Source organism: Suncus etruscus, chromosome 11 (assembly GCF_024139225.1).
Source record: "Suncus etruscus isolate mSunEtr1 chromosome 11, mSunEtr1.pri.cur, whole genome shotgun sequence".
NCBI lineage: Eukaryota > Metazoa > Chordata > Mammalia > Eulipotyphla > Soricidae > Suncus > Suncus etruscus.
Genome location: NC_064858.1, coordinates 108,714,151 through 108,720,111, shown reverse-complemented (window position 1 = coordinate 108,720,111; position 5,961 = coordinate 108,714,151). Strand labels below are relative to the sequence as shown.

Genomic DNA, 5,961 nt, shown 5'->3' with positions numbered 1-5,961 from the left:
TGGGATTTCTTCTGAGAACTCTGTTTATTGGAGATTGCCCTTCTATGGTAACTTTACCTTGTCCTCTTCCTTTGCATCATTGTTCTCATAATTAAAAAAAAACATGTTTGTAATCATGATGCTTAAATAAAGACATTATTTTAAAAATTAAAAAAATTAAAGGCTAAACAAAAGAGAACAAAAATCCCGAGTTCAAAACAAGTGGTTTCAGTCCTGATTCAATCAGTCCCCCTAAGATCTGCCATTACAGGCCCACTTGTGCTCCTGCTGCTATTACTAACTATAGGACCTTGCATAATTAATAGTCTAGTTGCTTTCATTCAAGAACGAGTGAGGGCAGTAAAATTAATGATTATTAGACAGCAGTATGAGGCACTTAATCAAACAACCCAAGATCTCTAAGATTAGATATCAAACAAGAAAAGGGGGGAATGAAAAGGAAAACTTTCTCTGAGTTCCCTGACTGCCCTGATCACCTACCCCCTTCACAATTCTCAGAACTTGTCCACCCAGTTACAGTTTAACTGCTTTTCTATTCTGACATGGTTTTGACATGGTCATGTTAACCCTGTAAGCTTGCACCTAAACCTTGCAAAAATGTAATTGAGCAAATGCGAGATGTCATGTACTTCCTGAAGCAAATCAATCTACTGTAACTTTTTATTGTTTGAAATGCTGTATACAGCTTGTAAGCTCATGGCTTACAAGTACGTTACTGGCTTATGCTGGTTTCTAGCACAGCCCCTGCATATGCTTGAAAGAACATAAACCCTCTGCTTTTGCATGAGACTGGGGTCTGGTGTCTATGAAAGGCGTATCATTTTCTCCTGGACTTAACAGTGTGGCTCTCTGATTCTCACAGTTTAAAATTTTGGCTCTTGTGTCAAACTTGTTCGCCACCCCTGCTCTAGACTCTAGACTTTAGGAGATGAAGCCTGTGAGCATTTTGAAGTGAAGTTGAAAGAGAAATCAGTAAGTCTGGTTCCATCTTTATTTCAAGTGTTGAGTAGTTTTTGCCAGCATGGGGTTTGGCAGGTGTCTGCCATGCCAAAATAATAATAATAATAATAATTAATAATAAAATAAAATAAAATAAAGTGTTGATATTTTGTTCATCATTGAACTTTGGTGGGTTTTTTTTTTTTTTGAGCCATAGAACTGTGGAACTATAAATCTGTGCTCAGGAATGGCCCCTTGCAGTGTTCAGGGGACCATACATAATAGTTGTTTCAGGAATTCAGTGTTTCAATACCAATCTCATCACCAGTATGACTTTGCCTCCACCAATATTCCCTGTTTCCTATCCCCCTCCAAGTTTACCCTCTCAGCAGGCACAACTTTTTTTGGTTGGTTGATTTTTGTTCTTTGTTTTAGGGCCACACTCAGTGACACTCAGGGGTTACTCCTGGCTCTGTGCTCAGAAGTCACTCCTAGCTTGGGGAACAATTTGAGATGCTGGGAATAGAACCTGAGTTCTTCCCAGGTTAGCCTCGTGCAAGGCAAACACTCTTCCAGATGTGTTATATCTCCAAATCTATCTATCTATCTATCTATCTATCTATCTATCTATCTATCTATCTATCTATCTATCTATCATCTATCTATCTATCTATCTTCCTTTCTTCCTTCTTCTTTCTTTCTTCTTCCTTTCTTCCTTCTTTCTTTCTCTTTCTTTCGTTCTTTCTTTCTTTCTTTCTTTCTTTCTTTCTTTCTTTCTTTCTTTCTTTCTTTCTTTCTTTCTTTCTTTCTTTCTTTCTTTCTTTCTTTCTTTCTTTCTCTTTCCTTCTCTCTTTCTCCCTTCCTTCCTTCCTTCCTTCTTTCTTTCTTTCTTTCTTTCTTTCTTTCTTTCTTTCTTTCTTTCTTTCTTTCTTTCTTTCTTTCTTTCTTTCTTTCTTTCTTTCTTTCTTTCTTTCTTTCTTTCTTTCTTTCTCTTTCTTTCTTTCTTTCTTTCTTCTTTCTTTCTTTCTTTCTTTCTTTCTTTCTTCTTTCTTTCTCTTCTTTCTTTCTTTCTTTCTTTCTTTCTTTCTTTCTTTCTTTCTTTCTTTCTTTCTTTCTTTCTTTCTTTCTTTCTTTCTTTCTTTCTTTCTTTCTTTCTTTTTTCTCTCTTTCTTTTTTCTTTTATACTTCATATTGCTTGCTACAATAAAATGACAAATGGTATAAGAAATCAATAAAAGAGAATTGTTATACCTCACAATGCTGTTCTAAACTCATTGTCTGAGGACTTACTGAGCTGGCTGGTGTTAGTTGGCCTCCATGTTATTGTTTTTTCTCATTGTGCTTGATTCTCTTTGGGAATATTTCCCATCAAATTTGCAAGCTCCCACTGGGCTGTCAATACTATGAAACTTGGAGGTATTGTGTGGCCATATAGGTGACTACATGCTCCAGCTAAGAATATTTGGTTGCTTGACAGATTGATGAGGTTCAGTTATGAACCTGAGTTGTTTCTGTGCTGGAGAATATTAGGTGGAAGGGAGGGCTGCTGGGCCTTCCAGTATGGAGGAGAGTCTGCCCATCTCCATCCATTCTGAGAAAGTCCCAGAGTTCTCATCCCAGAGACCAGTCTATCTGGAACAATTCAGCAGCACGGTGTCTTTTCCTTGTTTGTTTATTTTATTTATTTATTATTTTTTTGGTCTTTGGGCCACATCCAGTGACGCTCAGGGGTTACTCCTGGCTATATGCTCAAAAATTGTTCCTGACTTGGGGACCATATGGGATGCTGGGAATCGAACCGGGTCCCTCCCCGGTTGACCGCATGCAAAGCATGCTCAGAGGTTACTCCTGGCTCTATACTCAGAAATTGCTCCTGGTAGGCTCAGGGGACCATTTGGAATGCGGGGATTTGAACCACCGACCTTCTGCATGAAAGGTAACCAACCGCCTTACCTCCATGCTCTCTCCGGCCCCTCCTTGTTTATTTTTCATTTTAAAACAATGCCTTAAAGTTCTCTTTATCTTGATTACTGAATGATTAGTGCCCATTAAAATTTCCATTATGTTTGTCTCAGTAGTAGAGGGTATGAATCCCTTGGTTAATCAAATAAACTGGCAAAAACAAGCAACAAACAATCAGTTCATTCCCAGACTTGTAAAAACTATGGTGGTGACTGGAAAGAAAGGAGATGAATGGAATGAGAGAATAAAGGGAGGTTTGGGTGCTAAAACTCTTCTGGTATTTTGATGGTGTGTATAGTGAATACCATGTAGAGAGAGGTACCAAACTATATCTCTAAAGTCAATAATATTTGAGGCTGAAGTGAATATTTGAGGCTACTGAACTATTTAACCCACAATATCCTGTGCTTTGTATGAGACCGACAGCAGGGATGATGATATCTGCGAACTCAGAGATGATGACAATGTCTACGCTTATACCCTCACATCAGATACAGGTTAAGCTCTGTTTGGGCATGCAGATAAGGAGGAGGAGGAATCCAGTTTGGAAGGATTTTAACCTTTGTGATACGGCTTTCTGCACTTTATTTAAAGTGTTAAAGTTGCTAGTTTATAGCTTTTCTTTAGCAATAATATTGAAAAACATTTAACCTACTGATTCCTCAATTACAGTAATTGTTTGGAGTATTTTTTTATTTTTGAAATTTACCAGTGGCTGCTGCATTTTCCACCTCAGCTTATACTCGAGTCACTAAGTTTCCCAGTTTTTAGGGTAAAATTAGGGGGCCAGCTTATACACGAGTATATATGCTATTTATAAAAAAAATTATTTTTTTTTAAAGTTCTGCTTCTTCGATCAAGCCTCAACATGCCTGTGACTCCCTTACACCAAACATTCGTGGCATGGGCACAGCCTTGATGCCCAGAGGGTGGGCAACAGCCAGGCACTGAGCTGGGGGGACTCTGCTCTTCACAGCAGCTGCACCTTGTCATTCAACCCAGGGACTGGGGGCTCCTTGATGCTCTTTCAGTTTTCTCCTCTTGTTTTTCTTTTCCAACCCTCCTCTCCTCTCCTTCAACCTCTTCCTAGTCTTTCCCACTCTTTTCTTTTTTCTTGGCTGAGCAGAAGCCCTCAAACCCTTTTCCTCAGCTGACCCAGGACCAAAGGTGGTTCGAATCCAAGCATCCCACATGGACCCCCGTGCCAGGAGCGATTTCTGAACAGATAGCCAGGAGTAACCCCTGAGTGTGGTTGGGTGTGGACCACAAACCTAAATAAATAAATGAAAGAGAGAAAGAGAAAGAAAGAAAGAAAGAAAGAAAGAAAGAAAGAAAGAAAGAAAGAAGGAAGGAAGGAAGGAAGGAAGGAAGGAAGGAAGGAAGGAAGGAAGGAAGGAAGGAAGGAAGGAAAGAAAGAAGGAAGGAAGGAAGTAAGGAAGGAAGTAAAAGAAAGAAAGAAAGAAAGAAAGAAAAGAAGGAAGGAAGGGAAAGAAATAAAGGCAAATGGAAGAAAGAAGGAAGGAAGAAAGAAGGATGGAAGAAAGGAAGGAAGGAAGGAAGGAAGAGAAAGAAAGGAAGGAAGAAAGAAAGGAAAGAAAGAAAGAAAGAAAGAAAGAAAGAAAGAAAGAAAGAAAGAAAGAAAGAAAGAAAGAAAGAAAGAAAGAAAGAAAGAAAGAAAGAAAGAAAGAAAGAAAGAAAGAAAGAAAGAAAGAAAGAAAGAAAGAAAGAAAGAAAGAAAGAAAGAAAGAAAGAAAGAAAGAAAGAAAGAAAGAAAGAAAGAAAGAAAGAAAGAAAGAAAGAAAGAAAGAAAGAAAGAAAGAAAATCTTACTGTTTGTCTAACCCAGAGGGAACCCTTTTCCCCCACACTGCTTCTGCTGATCCTCTGAGTCTTCCTTCCAGTATTAGGACCAAGGAATCCCAGAAGGCCCTGAAGCAGAGGCTTTGATCACCTTGGCCTACTACCCTAAAGGCTCCCTAATGCTCCAACCCAGCACTTGACAATCCAGTGTAAACTGAGCTGACTCTTATCTCAAAGATGTGATAATAGACCCTAAACAAACATATTAACAGTTCCCAGTAAAGCTAACTAATGGGAGGGCAAGTCACCACCTCCCTTGGAGGTATGTGCAAGAGGTTACTTTTTGTCAGGCTCTTCTCACTGGACCCTCTTCCCTAAAAAAATCCTAGAAGGCAGGTGCCCTACCTTAGGCTTCATTTTCCTCTCACAATATTCAGAAACTCCCCCCAAACACTCAGTAAAGTAGCTATTGTAAAGATGTTTTATATTTCAAACATAGCCTCAGATTCAGTTTCTGCAGAAAACAGTATGGAGACTTCTTAAAAAATAACTAATACTGAACCTAAAAATGGCGGCCTCCACTGGGAAGGTCGCTCTGGCTGTGCGTGCGAATTTGGGCCGACACGTTGCTTTTGTCCAAAGAGTTCCCTGGACCGAAGCCGTCAGTGAGTTGGGAGAACATTTTGGTCAGTTTGGTCATGTACAGTCAGTTTGCTCCCTACCTTTTGATAGAGAGACTGGCTTGCACAGAGGTATGGGCTGAATTCAATTTTCTACAGAAGAAGAACTTCATAATGCATTACAGCAAGAAAATCATATTATTGATGGAGTAAAGCTCCAGGTTCAAGTTTGAAGACCAAAACAAGGGGATCAAACAACAGATGAAGAAAAAGATTTTTAAGATTGTCACTGTATATTAAATAAAATAAACAAAACAAAAAATAGCTGATACTAAAAAATAAAAATAGGGGCCGGCGGGGTGGCGCTAGAGGTAAAGTGTCTGCATTGCCAGTGCTAGCCTAGGACTGACCGTGGTTCGATCCCCCGGCGTCCCATATGGTCCCCCAAGCCAGGAGCGACTTCTGAGCGCATAGCCAGGAGTAACCCCTGAGCGTCACAGGGTGTGGCCCAAAAACCAAAAAAATAAAAATAAATAAAAATAAAAATAACTAATACTGAGGGCCAGAGTGATAGTTTACTGGGTAGGGTACTTACCTTGCATGAGGCCAATCTGGGTTTAATCGTCAGCATCCCATTGGAC

The 5,961-nt window shown here is 39.5% G+C and overlaps 1 pseudogene; it reads left to right on the top strand.

The window, feature by feature from the left end:
* The first annotated feature begins 5,268 nt into the window (after positions 1-5,268).
* On the top strand, positions 5,269-5,642 carry LOC126022353 (SRA stem-loop-interacting RNA-binding protein, mitochondrial-like; annotated as a pseudogene).
* Positions 5,643-5,961: the final 319 nt, after the last annotated feature.